This window comes from Delphinus delphis, chromosome 19 (genome assembly GCF_949987515.2).
Source record: "Delphinus delphis chromosome 19, mDelDel1.2, whole genome shotgun sequence".
NCBI lineage: Eukaryota > Metazoa > Chordata > Mammalia > Artiodactyla > Delphinidae > Delphinus > Delphinus delphis.
In genome coordinates this window covers 44,902,248-44,920,081 of record NC_082701.1, presented here as the reverse complement: position 1 = coordinate 44,920,081, position 17,834 = coordinate 44,902,248, and the positions used below count along the sequence as shown (strand labels likewise).

The 17,834-nt window shown below is 38.8% G+C and overlaps 1 protein-coding gene across 1 annotated transcript in view; it reads left to right on the top strand.

Moving 5' to 3' along the window:
* SSH2 (slingshot protein phosphatase 2) overlaps window positions 1-17,834 on the top strand; it is a 245,163-nt gene that overhangs the window by 44,702 nt on the left and 182,627 nt on the right. The gene's annotated exons all lie outside the window — the stretch shown is intronic.

Here is a 17,834-nt window from a genome sequence, read left to right as displayed (position 1 = left end):
TCCATTGCATAGATGTACTTTAATTTCCAGTCTCCAGGCTTTCGTTTTTATAATAAATGCTGCAGTGAATAACATTAGGAAAATGTCATTTCACATAATTATAATAAATTTCTAGAAATAGAGCTGCTGGGCCAAAGGGAAGGTATAGTTTTATTTTCAATAGGTATAAAGCTAGAATGTGACCCAAGGGTTCAACCTTAAAAACCAAACCTGGAAAGAAACAGAGGTCATAGTTAACTGACCAGAGATTCTGATCTGTATCACTAAATGAGGTAGCTTTGAAATATTTTTCTTTATGTAAGTAAAAAAGGCAATGAAAATACTAAAGGATTACTTTCAGTAATGATTAATTTTCAGTGGTGACCAATAACTCTAATTCAGCACTTTAAATTACTTCCTTATTACCACAGATAGTTCAAGGCAATTACATAATTCTAAGAAAGTTCACTTATTCAACTTGCTACCATCCTAAATACTGCTTTGCAGTTTCAAAAAAATTAATGATCGACATTTTAAATAGCATCATGATTTTAAACTCATTCACAATATACTAGGTATAAACATTTATTTAGTTCCTAATCTTTGAAGACATTGTCCTTGCCCTCAATATAGTAATATAAACTATATTAGTAGTTTATAATCTGGGCAAAAATTCAGAAAGGATTCTTTTCATTCTTTAGTGTTACGTATCATGATCTGTACTTTATCTATTTCTTTATTTTCCCATCAATAAATGGTACACTTGGCTAGCATATTTTCAGATGCTTATTTGCAGTCTGTATCTTTTCTTGGTGAAGGGTCTGTTCAAATATTTTGCCTATTTTTTATTAAGATATTTGTCTTTATATATTGTGTTGACAAGCACTTTGTCAGACATATTTTGCATATATTTCTCCCCAGTCTGTGGATTACTTTTTGTTTTCTTAAGTGTGTCTTTCAAAGAGCACAGTTTTTACAAACATTTTCTTTTACGGTTAGTGCTTTTTTGTGTCATTAAGAAATCTTTGCCTAACCCAGTGCTGCAAAGATTTTCTCCTGTATGTTCTTGTAGAAGTTACACCTATATTTTGGTAACCATTTATAGTTGTCACAACTTGCTTTCCCAGTTGAGGAAATTAAAGAGAAGAGAAGAAGAGAAGAACTTAAAGAGAAGAACTTAAAGAGAAGTTAAAACAATTTGCCCAAGGTCATTTAGTCGTTAGTTGTCATTATCTCTAACTAATTCTAAATTCTGTGCTTTTCTTGCTGTACAAGTTTGTGCATATTATGTCAGAATATGTACATAGGAAGATCATAAACCATGCTGGTCTGACATATCCTAAGGCTAATCATTTAGTTTGTCAGTTCCCAAGACCTTGCCTTCTCTCATTTCCTGCTGGGATCTACCATTTGTTTAGCCCATCAATCAGAGGGCAAGCAAGGGAGAAATTGTTAAATTTACTAAAATCAAATGTTATTTTCTTAGTGCCTCATAAAAGATATTGTCTAACTACTTAGATTCAGTCCAAATTTTGATTTATGGCCCACAGTATTAGTAATGTAAGAATGCATCTTGAATAGTCAGCCAACAAATATTTATTGAGTGCTTATTATAAATGCCAGGCATTATGTGTAGTTGCTGGGTATATAGAATGAATGAATTTGGTACACTTGATCTTTTTCCTCATGAAACTTATAGTCTAGAGCAGCAGTCCCCAATCTTTTTGGCACCAGGGGCGAGTTTTGTGGAAGACAGTTTTTCCACGGATGGGGTGTGGGGGGATGGTTCAGGTGGTAATGGGGAGCAGCAGATAAAGCTTTGCTTGCTTGCCCACGGCTCACCTCCTGCTGTGCAGCAGGTTCCTCACAGGCTGAGGACGCTACCACAGCCTGGGGGTTGGGGACCCCTGGAAAGGAGTAGCTTTCAAATTCTTATGACTGAGATTCACAGTAATAAATACATTTTACATTATGACCTGGTATGCTTGTGTAGGTGTTCTTGTATACATGTCTAAAACACGTTTCATGAAACAGTTCTTCCTTTTCCTTCATGCAGTCAGTGTACTCTGATATTTTCTATTCTAGTTAGTTTAAAAAAACAAAAAAAGTATGTTGCTACAGACCTCTAAATTGATTTCACAAGCTGCTCATGGGTCTCTCAGCCTGCAGTTTGAAAAAAAATGAATAGAAGCTGGTTCATTACTGTGTTTTGGGAAGACTTACAGACTGTGGTTTGTTGCCAGGGGGCTTGCTGGGAGAACATGAATATAGTGTTTGCTTCTTGAGATTCCCAGCTGCCCTTTGGTCAAGTGGGACAGTAAGTATAACTATACTTTCCCCCTAAACACACCAAAACTTTCAAAATTTCAAAGGAAGCGCTTACTTACTTCCTTTGTAAGATTCTGTAGTGCTGGAAATGACAATGCTTCTCTTCTTGTTCACAAAATGATGAGGCCTATTATAGATTTAGGAATAAGTGGGAAATAACTAGCTAAGGAAATTTGTCGCTCAAACTAATGCTAAAACATACACAGAAACCTGAAAAACTGTTTCAGTAAGAAAATTTAAAAGTTTCTTTCTTCATTGATTGTTTGGAATTGAGGAAACTGGGTATCCTGAGTGGTATTACTTGGCTGGATATAAATTATGAACAGTCCTCAGAGAAGGGAGTTTTATGAACCCTCACCACAAGTGACCTTTTTATCAAAATATAAAACTGCTTCTTACCTTTTAAGCAGACAATTCAGAACTTCAGAACATGAGAGGGGTCTATCCATTTATCTCAGTTTGCAGTTATTTGAGGATTAGAGAAGAAAGGATGTTGCTTCAGAAATTTGAAATTAGAGACTTTTAATCAGAGGAAGTTTTATTCTGTGACATTTTTTAGTCTGATTTCTACTCAGAATGGACCTAAAAGTCGAGTTTTTGGTAGTGAAGATTTTTGTTTTTTAACTCCCAATGGGAGTGTAACACTATAGCAGGGTGCTTTTTTACTTTGAATCTTTCTAACCACCTTCCTTTGACAAATCCACATAAGCTAATTAACATTGATTTGAGGAATTACAGAAAATATGGTCCAGATTTAAAGTTTCTGGAGGGTGTAAGTTTCCGTTGTATTTCCTGATGGCCTGGTCCCCTTTCTAATGGAATTATTTTATTGTGGCAAAGGGGTGATAGTAAATTATTGTATTTTAAACAATAATTTTCTAAGATGCACGTGGTTTAAATACCAACCAAGAATACCAGTGTTCTCATACAAATATTTGTTCTCCATCTAGACAGTGGGAATAGTGAGAATAACAAAATGGGCTTAGGACAGTTCCCAAGTCTAAGGCTTCTCAGGTTTTTGTTTTGTTTTGTTTCTCCAGTTAGAAGAAACTAGTGTATTTGGAAAGAAATTCCTTGGTTATGAGAAACAGAGACCATCATCTTTAGAGGATATGTTAACATGAGAACTAAGATCTTTCTCTACATGGAATGAACATTTTCCTTCAGAGAAGTTATCCTCCTGGGAGGGGATTTTCTGCTGGAATATCCCTATTTCTGACAATCCTGACCAGGCTCAGACAACTCTGGCTGTCAGAACTTGACTGATGTCTGTGAGACATGGCACTTTTCACTTTGCTTTGCTCAGGGTCCCTGCATGGGCCTGGAGTTCTTCCTTGTGCTGACTGATGTCCCATATAAGCAGTCCATGCATAAGCTCCAGTTTTTCTCTAGGATCAGGATAGTGGCTCTCATAAATTCCTGTGCTTTAGTATCTATCCCTGCTGCTCATGTAAAGAGCTCTGGTTTCAACTGGCCCTGGGCTCTGTGCAGAGATTGACATGGACTTTGATTTCTACAGGGGACCTTCCTGCACTTTGCCTCTGTTCTTGAGAAAAAGCCACTCTCAAAAGCAAGTCATCCTTTTCTGCAAGTTTCTTTTCAGAGGAACTTCCTTCTGTGGCGGTAATCAGCGGGCCTTGTTCACAAGGGTCTCTAATGCCCTGGCCTAGGCAGGGTAACTCTTCCCTTGTGAGTCCCCCAATCCTTCATCCGTCCTTGATATTCTCCTCCTTTGAGTCTCTAGTCTAGTATCCTTGCTTCTGTCAGTTGGTGCAAAATCCTTGTCCTGGCTCTTCCCTTTGGCCTGAAGCTTAGGGACCCAAGGTGTTTCCCTTTGGCCTCCATAAGGACACACAGCACCTGGAAAGCTGCCATGGCCCCATTGGAAATACTCTGGAGATGGGACTCTGAGACCTTAGAAGCCAACCCAACTGAATTAAGGAGCACTGCAAGGGGACAGCCCAGTGACTGGTACTGGAGCCCTACCTCAAATTTGAGCTTTGACTCACCAGCAATCTCCTTTTTAAAGCATGGTTGGCTTGGATTTGGGGCAACCAGCATTCTTGGTTGTAGGAGACACTGCTTTGTTGCTGGAGCCCATAGACCACTTCAGCTTTTGGGAGTTTCTCACAATGGCTCTTATGATATCTTCCAATTGTGGTTTAGGAGATAAGACCCCCTTGGTATTGACCATCGCCCTGGAATCTCTGGCCCTTGAAGCAATTTCTGAATTGATCTCTAAAATCCTTTTCCTAAAGTAGAAACTAAACTTAGAGAAGTGCCCTCTTTTATGGGTTCTTCTCTCCAGGTTCTCTTGCTCCTCTCGCTCTGGGGCATTGCTGTTTTATGTCTGGAATCTCTTGAGACACTTCCACTCTCATCTCTTTGCTCGTTTCCTTACGTTGCTCAACTTGTAGTCAGCTCTGCACTATTAGCCCTTCACAAAGTCCAAAGTCCCACTTCTCCAGATTATTTTTTATGATGCAGGATGAGAGAGGCTGAAAAGTCCGTCTTTTTTTCTCCTCACTGAGGGGAGTGGGGAGGATTTCACAGGCCCATGACCAGTATTTGATAGGGATCCTTCTCAGAATTCTCTGGTGGAAACTGAATTTTATGTGATCACTTTGTCTCTGACCTGCATGAGTTTTCCCCAAGGAGCTTGGCAATCTCACTATGGTGTCAACTTCTGAAATATGGGTGACTAGGGAGAAAAAGACTAGGACAGATTTTGTAATTGGGCTTCTCTCACTTTTAAATAGCTTTAAGAATTCAAGGATCTTGAGGGGTAGGCCCTACCTCTGCCGTACCCAAAGCTGAATGTGATTTTTTTAGCGCATGTTGAAAGTTTGAATCAGGAAAGGAGAGCTCTGGAATGGTATTCAGGTGAGGTTCCCCTTGGATAGTTTGAACTGTTGGTGGTAACTATTTCTCCAGAGAGAATTTCTTTGAAAGATTAGAGGCTGAGGTTTACAACCTTTAAGCTCCTTCTGGGCAGCTTCTCTCATCATAGTCCAGTTTATCAATTAAAATGCAAAAATGACCTTTCTGCTGTGTGAAGAGATCTTGAGGTCAGAATTTGTATAGGAAATTAATTACAAATACAAAACCATCACTCACTTTACTCCCAGTTCAGCCTGTTAGTTCTTAATTTTAGGTATCTCTAGCCTTCCTTGCTGATCAACCTAGATTCCTCCTCCAGTACTAGAGCTAAATCTTTTAGTTCTCTTATTTATTGCAGAAGGAATCAAGCTCTTTACTTACTGGAAAATAGGCCTAATCCTCGGTTCTCAGTAAAAAACTGTTCTTTTCACAATCGTCTGAAACCTGACTTGGTAATGTCTCATGATTCTATCTCAGTAACAGCAATCTTTCTTTCCTGGCACACATCCCCAGACAATTGTCCAAGGGAGGCTTTTCTCTCCTTTCTTACTCAGTGTCTTCTTCAGATTCCTCTTGTTTCCTGAATTCTCCTACTTTCTCTAAAATAGCCTTCTCTTTGCTCTTCAAACCTGTGTTCCCCAAAGGAATAAAGAGCTTCACCTCTCTGCACACTCTACAGAAGCATGCAGTGGTCATATTACATGGCATACACATTAGCATCTCTAAAACCTAATTCACTTTCATAGCCCAGGTTCCAAATCAAGCTACACAAAAAAGTTTTAAAGGTGTTTGTGTGTGTGTATGTGTGTGTGTGTGTGAGAGGGGAGTTGGGGGTGATTAATGGTTGTGTTTAAACCACAGATAGCTCTCATACATTGGTCTGAGGCGGGAAATAAAGAATTATAATTCTAAGGTGTTAAAGGCCATAAGACAATATGTAGGATGATTTACAAATAAATGGGGTCAACAAGAATTGTATGCTTTCAGCAGATGTGGAGTTAAGCTTTCTGTACCTCCTTGTTTTGCTAGCTTGCTCTCAGCTCATGAAGTCGACAGAATTGTTTTTTTTTTTTTTAACTCCTACACAGAACAGGAGGGAAGTAAGCAGCTAACTAGTTAATAGCAGAAGCCTAACCGAAAATGGAAAATAATAGAATATTGGTTTGCCTAAATTGAGACAAACTCATCTCTCTGTAGATTACATATCAATATTGAGCCACTTAATTATCAACTAGAGACATAAATCCAGAAGTTTTCTTTTTCCTTTTGTATCTTGGGATTCCAGATCTTGAAGTTCTGAGTTGCAGCAGCTATTTTTTAAATTAATTAATTAATTAATTTATTTATTTTTGGCTGCGTTGGGTCTTTGTTGGTGCACGCAGCCTTTCTCTAGTTGCGGTGAGCGGGGGCTGCTCTTCGTTGCAGTGCATAGGCTTCTCATTGCAGGGGCTTCTCTTGTTGTGGAGCATGGGCTCTAGGCGCGCGGACTTCAGTAGTTGTGGCACGTGGGCTCAGTAGTTGTGGCTCGCAGGCTCTAGAGCTCAGGCTCAGTAGTTGTGGCGCACGGGCTTAGTCGCTCTGGGGCATGTGCGATCTTCCTGGACCAGGGCTTGAACCCGTGTCCCCTGCATTGGAAGGCGGATTCCTAACCACTGCACCACCAGGGAAGTCCGTGCAGCAGCTGTTTTACTCTCATTCTTTTTGTGGGCTTTCAGCGAAGGTTGAGCATCTACCACCAGCTTCTTGGCTTTTCTCTGTGTTTATGGACTTATTACTCGTTTATTAATTTGTTCTTACTGCTGTGGATGATTACTTCTCAGAATCCATCATGGTACCTAGCTTAGTTACCTTATATACACATTCATTAAATACAGGTGGTGCCCCTTTATGTAAATTGAATAACCTGTGCATATGAATAACTGCTTTTATATCTCACTTGCCACTTTTCTTTACTCACTACTTTCCTTTTGTTGGTTTTGCTATCAGGAGTTAGTTTTGGAGTGATACGATTCCATCATTCCGATTCTAAAGCAGTGATATATGTGCTATCTACAGATGCAAATACTTTAGTCCAGTGGCTCTCAAACTTTAACTTATAGTTAATATATTTAATGTACATCAGAATCAGTTGGAGGGCTTGTTAAAAACACATCTCTAGGCCCTAACCCCAGATTTCCTAATTTGATAGATCTAGAATGGAGCCTAAGAATTTGCATTTCTAACCAGTTCACAAGTGACGCTGCGCCTGGTGGTCTGGGCAGCACACTTTGAGAATCACTGCTTCTTCCAAAATAGGAATTTTTCTCCTATTTCAGAGACATGCCCTTGTAGGACAGATGGTTATATCAGAAAAAGAGAAGAGAAAGGAAACCAAACCTCATGGAGATCATGGGATTTGGTGGGCTTTTTAAAAAATATTTTCAGATTATCTCTGTGTGAGAGTGTGAATTTGCTGATACAAGTAATGTGGCATTTGTATAGGATCTGAAATACTATCATAAGTGAATATTCAAAGAATTAAAAGCAAAATCTCTAAATCTACAAAATATCCATATGTCAAATCATTATGCTGTATACCTTAAACTAATACAATGTTATATTTCAGTTATATCTCCATAAAACTGCAGGGAGATAAAACTATGGTCTGTACAAAGATTAGAGACAGTTCTAGGCAGTATTCTCATTAGCCTGAGTTAAATTGTATGCTCTAGGCCAGGGATTGACAAACTTTTTCTGTTAAAAGCCTGACAGTAAATATTTTAGGCTCTGCCAGCCTTAAATGGTCTGTGTTGCATATTCTTCTTTGCCTTTTCTTTAGAAAACAAAACAAAACAACCATTTAAAAATGTGAAAACCATTCTTAGCTTGCTGGCCATATGAAAGCAGGCTGTTGATGGCTAACCCCTGCCAAGGCCAGTGAGGCTGAAGTCATCATTTTGAAGCTTCCTGAAATTCTGGGATTTGAGAGGTTCTTTGAAGGATGGCTAAAATTTAGATTGAAAGATTATATTCCTTCTGAAAGGAGAAGTGAGTAGAGAAACAAGCCTGTGATGCTTACCATAAAAGAGCTGTGAATTACGTACAGAGTGTAGAGAGCAGCAGTACCTTTGCAGATGAAATGGACTAACTGCAAGCCAGAGTCAGGGAGTCCTGTGGCATGAATACCTGGACAGTCTCAGCCACTGACAAGCCAAGCTGCTAAGTAGCTCTGAGAAATGAAGATGCTCTTTTGGCTTAAAGCCTCCACGTTGACTTGGAGCCCAGGGGAGGCAGTGTCTCATGTAACAATTGGCTCTTCAATAGGAGCTGTTGCTACTATGACTAATTAATGGACAAACATCATGTGTTTAGGGTAGTGAAGACTATTGGTCTCTTAACCAAAACTATACACAAAGATTATAACTCATCTTAATTTGTGTTATTGTTATTGGCAACAAGGAAGAATTGTAACAACTAATGCTGTCACTTAACTCATTCATTGAACATTTACTGAATGCTTACTCTGTGCCAGACTCTAGAGATACAGCTTGAGAAGCTCACTGTCTAGAGAGAGAAACAATATATATAGAAATAATTGCGGCAGTGTGAGGTAAGCGTTAGAAAATATATGTGCAGGGAACTATGGATGCTTAGAAGAAGGAATCACCAATTCGTTCTGATTTAATCTGTCAAGTTGACCCAGTCTAATTATTACTGGCCATAGATTATATCCTTAATACTAACCAATTATCTTGCAGATCTGTACCATTGATTATAAAGAGGCCTGTGTAAAATACTGTGGTTGGATCAAATCCAATTCATCATTTGGAAAAAGCTATTTCAAACATCCTGCTGTTGCTACTAGGTTTTTAGGATCCTCTTTAAGTGTAAAATATATAGCTCTAGCATTGCTTGGTCCCTTAATTTTGTGCTTCCCACTGTACTGGTGTGAATACTGGGTTCTAAAGCACAATTGTTTTCCCCAGTAAAACTTGCAGAAAAGAAGATTCTGTGGTAGGCAGAAGAATAATGGCTCCCCCAATAGAGTCCTCATCTGTGAACCTGTGAATATATTATGTTACATGGTAAAGGGGAAATTAAGGTTGGATGGAATTCAGGTTGTTAATCAGATGACTTTAAAATAGGCAGATTATCCTGGATTATCTGAGTAGGGGACAGTGTCATTATAAGGATCTTTAAAAGTCAAAGATGGAGACAGAGAAGAGGTCGGACTGATATGAGAACGACTCAACCCACTTTTGCTAACTTTAAAGATGAAGGAAGGGGGCCACAAGCCAAGAAATTCAGGTGGCCTCTAGATGCTGGAAGAGGCAAAGAAATGGACTCTCTCTGTATTAGTTTGCTAGGGCTGCCATAACAAGTACTGTAGACTGGTGGCCTAAACAACAGAAATTTATTTTCTCACAGTTCTGGAGGCTACAAGTCAGAGATCAAGGTGTTGGCAGGGTTGATATTTTTCTGAGACCTCTCTCCTTAGCTTGTAGGTGTCTGTCTTCTCCCTGTGTCTTCACATGATCTTTCTTTTGTGTGTATCTGTGTCCTGATCTTCTCTTATAAGGATACCAGTCGTACTGGATGAAGTCCCACCCTAATAACCTCATTTTAATTTAATTACCTCATCTCCAGATGCAGTCACACTATGAGATACTAGGGATTAGGACTTAAACTTATAAATTTGGGGTTGGGGGGGACCACAGTTCAGCCCATAACACTCCACTAGAGCCTCCAGAAGGAACATGGGTCTGCCACCACTTTGATTTTAGTATTCCTGACCTCCAGAACTGTAAGATAATAAATTTATGTTGATTAAACCATCAAGTTTGTGATTATTCAATATAGCAAATGAGAAAACAAATACAAGTAACCTGAATCTACCAATAGGAGACTGATGAACTGTATTGTGGAATATGTATACAATGGGATATCATGCAGTGATCAAAAATCATGAAGTAAATGTCCATTGATGGATGAGTGGATAAACAAAATGTAGTATATACATACAGTGGAATATTATTCAGCCTTAAAAGGGAAGGAAGGACTTCCCTGATGGCTCAGTGGTTAAGAATCCGCCTGCCAGTGCAGGGAACATGGGTTCGATCCCTGGCGCAGGAAGATCCCACATGCCGTGGAGCGACTAAGCCCGTGTGCCACAACTACTGAGCCTACACTCTAAAGCCCACGAGCCACGACTGCTGAAGCCCGTGTGCCCTAGAGCCCACATGCCACAACTACTGAGCCCATGTGCCACAGCTACGGAAGCCCGTGCGCCTAGAGCCTGTGCTCTGCAACAAGAGAAGCCACCACAATGAGAAGTCTGTGCACCGCAACAAAGAGTAGCCCCCGCTTGCCGCAACTAGAGAAAGCCCACACGCAGCAACAAAGACCCAACACAGCCAAAAATAAATAAATAAATAAATGGGAAGGAAATTCTGATACATGCTACAACGTGTATGACCACTGAGGACATTATGCTAAGTGAAATAAGCCAGTCACAAAAAGACAAATACTATATGATTCTACTTATATGAGACATCTAGAGTTATCAAACTCATAGAAACAGGAAGTAGAATAATGGTTACCAGGGGCTAATAAGGGAGAAATGAAGAATTTTGTTGTTGTTAATTTTTTTAATTTAATTTTATTTATTTTTTAACTTAATTTTATTTTTTATACAGCAGGTTCTTATTAGTCATCCATTTTATACACATCAGTGTATACATGTCAATCCCAGTCTCCCAACTCATCCCACCACCACCACCACCACCGCCACTTTCCCCCTTGGTGTCCATACATTTGTTCTCTACATCTGTGTCTCAATTTCTGCCCTGCAAACCGGTTCGTCTGTATCATTTTTCTAGGTTCCACATATATGCGTTAATATTCAATATTTGTTTTTCTCTTTCTGACTTACTTCACTCTTTATGACAGTCTCTAGATTCATCCATGTCTCTACAAATGACCCAGTTTCGTTCCTTTTTATGGCTGAGTAATATTCCGTTGTATATATGTACCACATCTTCTTTATCCATTCGTCTGTCGATGGGCATTTAGGTTGCTTCCATGACGTGGCTGTTGTAAATAGTGCTGCAATGAACATTGGGGTGCATGACTCTTTTTGAATTATGGCTTTCTCAGGGTATATGCCCAGTAGTGGGATTGCTGAGTCATATGGTAATTCTATTTTTAGTTTTTTAAGGAACCTCCATACTGTTCTCCATAGTGGCTGTATCAATTTACCTTCCCACCAGCAGTGCAAGAGGGTTCCCTTTTCTCCACACCCTCTCCAGCATTTGTTGTTTGTAGATTTTCTGATGATGCCCATTCTAACTGGTGTGAGGTGATACCTCATTGTAGTTTTGATTTGCATTTCTCTAATAATTAGTGATGTTGAGCAGCTTTCCATGTGCTTCTCGGCCATCTGTATGTCCTCTTTGGAGAAATGTCTATTTAGGTCTTCAGCCCATTTTTTAATTGGGTTGTTTGTGTTTTTAATATTGAGCTGCATGAGCTGTTTATATATTTTGGAGATTAATCCTTTGTCCGTTGATTCGTTTGCAAATATTTTTTCCCATTCTGAGGGTTGTCTTTTCATCTTGTTTGTAGTTTCCTTTGCTTTGCAAAAGTTATAAGTTTCATTAGGTCCCATTTGTTTATTTTCATTTCCATTACTGTAGGAGGTGCATCAAAAAAGATCTTGCTGTGATTTTTGTCAAAGAGTGTTCTTCCTATGTTTTCCTCTAAGAGTTTTATAGTGTCTGGTCTTACATTTAGGTCTCTAATCCATTTTGAGTTTATTTTTGTGTATGGTGTTAGAGAGTGTTCTAATTTCATTCTTTTAAAGCTGTCCAGTTTTCCCAACACCACTTATTGAAGAGACTGTCTTTTCTCCATTGTATATCCTTGCCTCCTTTGTCATAGATTAGTTGACCGTAGGTGTGTGGGTTTATCTCTGGGCTTTCTATCCTGTTCCATTGATCTATGTTTCTGTTTTTGTGCCAGTGTCATATTGTCTTGATTACTGTAGCTTTGTAGTATAGTCTGAGGTCAGGGAGTCTGATTCCTCCAGCTCCGTTTTTTTCCCTCAAGACTGCTTTGGCTATTTGGGGTCTTTTGTGTCTCCATACAAATTTTAAGATTTTTTGTTCTAGTTCTGTAAAAAGTGCCATTGGTAATTTGATAGGGATTGCATTGAATCTGTAGATTGCTTTGAGTAGTATAGTCATTTTCACAATATTGATTCTTAAAATCCAAGGACATGGTGTATCTCTCCATCTGTTGGTATCATCTTTAATTTCTTTCATCAGTGTCTTATAGTTTTCTGCATACAGGTCTTTTGTCTTCCTAGGTAGGTTTATTCCTAGATATTTTATTCTTTTTGTTGTAATGGTAAATGGGAGTGTTTCCTTAATTTCTCTTTCAGATTTTTCATCATTAGTGTATAGGAATGCAAGAGATTTCTGTGCATTAGTTTTGTATCCTGCAACTTTACCAAATTCATTGATTAGCTCTAGTAGTTTTCTGGTGGCATCTTTAGGATTCTTTATGTATAGTATCATGTCATCTGCAAACAGTGACAGTTTTACTTCTTCTAAGGAAATGAAGATTTTTTTTTTAATGAGTGTAGAGTTTTAGTTTTGCAAGATGAAAAAGTTCCAGCGGTTGGTTGAACAACAATGTGAATATGCTTAACACTAATGAACTCTACACTTGAAAATGTTTAAGATGGTAAATTTTATGTTATTTTACCACAATTTAAAAAATTTTAAACAAAGATTAGTTAAAAAGGCAGCGACAGAAAAATAGGTGCAGTGTGTTTCCATTGTATATTTTAGAGAAAGGATATATACACATGTAATGCTTGTATGTGTACACTGTATCTCTGAAAAGATATCCCAAGAAACTAGCATAGTGACTACTTCTGGGAATGGGGTTGTAGAGAACTAGGAGGTGTGGGGGACAATGATGGGAGGAAAATAAATACTCTCTGACACCTTCTGAATCTTGTTTACCACGTACTTATTGAAATAATGTTTTTTGCTAAGTTCACAGATACAGACAACAGGTTGGTAGTTGCCAGAGGCAGGGAGTGGGCAGGATGGGTGAGGGAGTCAAAAGGTGCAAACTTCTAAAATAGATAAGTCATGGGAATGTAATTTTTTAAAAAGAAAGAAAAGAAAGAATGGTTTTAAATGTGTAACTTGGGGTTAGGGACTGCGGAGAGTTTTCTCAGCTGGGTCATCCTTAGGCTATGAAATTGCTTTGTTCAATCCAGTTACACATAAGTGTCAGGATAAATAAGATCTACTTCTCGTCTTGACCTTTAAAGGTTAAAAGCTTTTAGTTGGAAAGTGGTCATCAGGCTTTAGGGTACACATGTATTTTATTGTTTGATGTCCAAAGTATATTTTCAAAGTCTCTAGTTCTTTAAGAACAACTGCAGGGACTTCCCTGGTGGCGCAGTGGTTAAGAATCCGCCTGCCAATGCAGGGGACATGGGTTTGAGCCCTGGTCCGGGAAGATCCCACATGCTGCAGAGCAACTAAGCCGCGCCGCAACTACTGAGCCTGCACTCTAGAGCCCATGAGCCACAACTACTGAGCCCACGTGCTGCAGCTACTGAAACCTGTGTGCCTAGAGCCTGTGCTCCGCAACAAGAGAAGGCACCGCAATGAGAAGCCCGCACACCACAACGAAGAGTAGCCCCTGCTCTCCACAACTAGAGAAAGCCCGCACACAGCAATGAAGACCCAAGGCAGTCAAAAGAAAGAGAAAAGAAGGAACAACTGTGATTCTTCACTTAATTAGAACCCCTAAAAGAGTTGGGGGGAGAAAAGATGCAGGAAAAAAGGAAAGATAGAAATGTAATAATAGTTAATTTTTCTACTTCTTAAAATCACATAAGCTGTAACAAAAATAGAATAAAAGAGACAACAGTAGGAATAGGTTTTGACTTTTTTGGGATTATTTTTTAAGACTTCTGCTTGCAAATTGTTAGGTAACTGCGCAAGTTAGATTTTAAAACTCTTCAAAACATCCTCCGTAGTACATGATGCTTTACGTCATAAGTTCCATATAAAGATTGCAACATTTTATTACAATAATTGTTGCTCAGAAGCTGTTCTGGATTGAAACTTCTTGTTATATACGGATGTGTTTTCCTAACCAATCTTAGCCCCTGTTTTTCTCCAAATGATACTTGACCAAAGGGGCATATTTCCACAGAGCCATATTAGATATCTATTAGATAATCATTTATTTTTTTTCTTAATTACATGCTAAATTATATTAATAGAGTTCCTAAGCATTCATTCTTAGAATAAACCCTTTATAATGTCAACGAAAATAATCAATAAACAGTCTATAATAGGAATAAAAAAGAGTTTTATTTGAACCAAACTGAGGACTATAGCCCAAGAGACAGCCTCTCAAATAACCCTGGGGAGCTGCTCTGGAGGAGCATGGTTTTCAACACAGTTTTATATCTTGTCAGAACAAAGAACATCAGACAGGTCAGAGATATATTTCTTCAAGGTTTTAAAAAAAAAAACCAGATCAGCATATACACAGCAAATCAATATGACCTTGGCACCTGGGAAGGAACTGTTATCATCGAAGGAGTACCAGCATTGGCGTCGCAGGAAGGGAGGCATTTAATCTTTATTATTTTTTTTTATTATTATTTTTTTTTCTGTACGCGGGCCTCTCACTGTTGTGGCCTCTCCTGTTGCAGAGCACAGGCTCCGGACACGCAGGCTCAGCGGCCATGGCTCACGGGCCCAGCCGCTCCACGGCACGTGGGATCCTCCTGGACCGGGGCACGAACCCGTATCCACTGCATCGGCAGGCAGACTCTCAACCACTGCGCCACCAGGGAAGCCCTTAATCTTTATTTTTAACACGGACATTCCTTACTTCTGGTAAAAGCACCTTTTTTTTAAGTGATTAAAGCGTATGTACAATGTATGTTTGATAGGCCACAAAAGGCTTATAAAATTAGCATAAAATTCAAGTTCAATCATGTACAAGCTAGAATGACTTCCCCATAACTCAATATGTGAAAGTTCCTTCTATGAATAGTCATAAGCAAGACAGTTCAATCTGCAGAACCCAGAAACAACTCAGGAATTGGAATTACCAAGTACCTCAGAAAGCAGAGGAAAGAAATCGAAATATTCTTTGTCTTCCTTTAGGATTCTTAGGATTTAATTTAGAATTAAATACGTTGGTTGCAAGTAAATACTTGTTCCAGGAACCAATTATTTTTAATGCTACCAGCACACTTAAATTGATACCTTGTATCTTAATGAATTGAATTTCAATTAATAAGTATGCAGTAGGGCTTCCCTGGTGGCGCAGTGGTTGAGAGTCCGCCTGCTGATGCAGGGGACACGGGTTCGTGCCCCAGTCTGGGAAGATCCCACGTGCCGCGGAGTGGCTGGGCCCGTGAGCCATGGCCGCTGAGTCTGTGCCGCAACGGGAGAGGCCACAGCAGTGAGAGGCCCGCATACCGCAAAAAAAAAAAAAAAAAAAAGTATGCAGTGAAGTCTTAAAATAACTTTAGGAATGCAAGTGTCATTATAGGACCTCTTTTTTTAATTGAAATATAGTTGATACAATATTATATTAGCTTCAGATGTACAGCGTAGTGATTCAGTATTTTATAGATTATACTCCCTTTAAAGTTATTACAAAATAATGGCTATAATTTCCCTATGTTGCACAGTATATCCTTGTTGCTTATCTACTTTATACATAGTAGTTTGTATCTCTTAATCCCATACCCCTATCTTTCTCCTCCTCCTTCCCTTCCTCCACTGGTATCTACTAGTTTGTTTTCTATATCTGTGAGTCTGTTTCTGTTTTGTTATATACATTTGTTTTATTTTTTAGACTCCACATATAAGTGATTACATACCATATTTGTCTTTCTCTGTCTGACTTGTTTTACTAAGCATAATACACTCCAGGTCTATCCATGTTGTTGCAAATGGCAGAATTTCATTCTTTTTTATGGCTGAGTAATATTCCATTTTATATAAAAGAACCTCTTTTTTTTTTTTTTTTTTTTTTTTTTGCGGTACGCGGGCCTCTCACTGTTGTGGCCTTTCCTGCTGCGGAGCACAGGCTCCGGATGCGCAGGCCCAGCGGCCATGGCTCACGGGCACGCGGGATCCTCCCGGACCGGGGCACGAACCCACATCCCCTGCATCGGCAGGCGGACTCTCAACCACTGCGCCACCAGGGAAGCCCGAACCTCTTTCTTGAAAGGTCATTTTGAAAGAGCTCATGTAAACATGTTGATGTATATACAAGAATGAAAACTTAAAAATCTTAACTAGTATAATTTGGATTAATTAATGTGTACGTTTTTCAGTTTGTGTACACCTTGACAGTGACAAGCCATTTTTGATATGCTTAATATTATCTATGTTATTTTGTTGTGATATGGGAATTTGGGAGAATTGAAAGCAGCTTTGATCTCTACCTTATTCCTTCAGGTATTTTGTTTGTTATTTATTAAGGCTTTAGCTTTTGTAATATTAGAAGTATTCACATATTTTGTAGACTGACTTTTTCTTTCTGAAAAGACAGAGTAAATATTCTTATTTTTTCCTCCTCCAAAATGCAAGGGAGTAAGGAATAAAGAGACTTTGCGTTTGCAGGACCTAAAAATGATTTTAAATATTTAGTTGTTTCTGTTTATTTTCTGAAAGAGGAAGAGGGAGGAGAAATGGAATATAAGACTGGGTTGTAAGGACAGAAACCAAAAGTAGGTAAAGGATCAGGGTAGGGAAAAAGTAAGAAGGAAATTAACCAGGAGAAGGCAGTTAGGAGAAGTAGGAACTCTGAACTTTACTTTGTTTATTTGCACTCTAAAACTCAGTCTCTGCAGGTATTCTGGGAGTTGAATGAAACACAGTCTCAGTTTTGAAAATACAAAATATGAGTCAACCGTGAGAGCAATAAAGTAGTTGTATATGATTAAGTTTCAGCCACCGGTAGTGAGACATTTTTTGTTTAATAGCTTTATTGAGATGTAATTGATAAACAAAAATCTTGACGTAGTTAATGCATACAGTTTGATGAGTTTGGACAAATGCGTACACCCATGAAACCATCATTAAAATCAAGGTAATAAACATAATCTATTACCTCCAAAAGTTTCCTTGTGCCCCTTAGGGGTTTTGTTGGTTTTTTGTTTTGCGGTAAGAACATTTAACATGAGATCTACCCTCTTAACAAAGAATTTTAATGCACGGTATTGTTAACAGTAGGCCCCATGTTGTACAGCAGATCTCTAAAACGTAATCATTTGCATAACTGAAACTTTATGCCCTTTGAACAACTCCCCTTTTCCTCCTTCCCCTCAAACCCCTGGCAACCACCATTCTACTCTGTGCTACTGTGAGTTGGATTATTTTAGATACCTCAAATAAGTGGAATCATGCATATTTGTCCTTCTGTGACTGGCATATTTCGCTGATCATAATGTCCTCCAGGCTCATCCATGTTGTCACATATGGCAGGATTTCCTCCTTTTTTAAGGCTGAATAATATCCCATTGTAGGTATATACCACATTTTCTTTACCCATCTGTCAATAGACATTTGGGTTGTTTCCATATCTTGGTTATTGTGAATAATGCT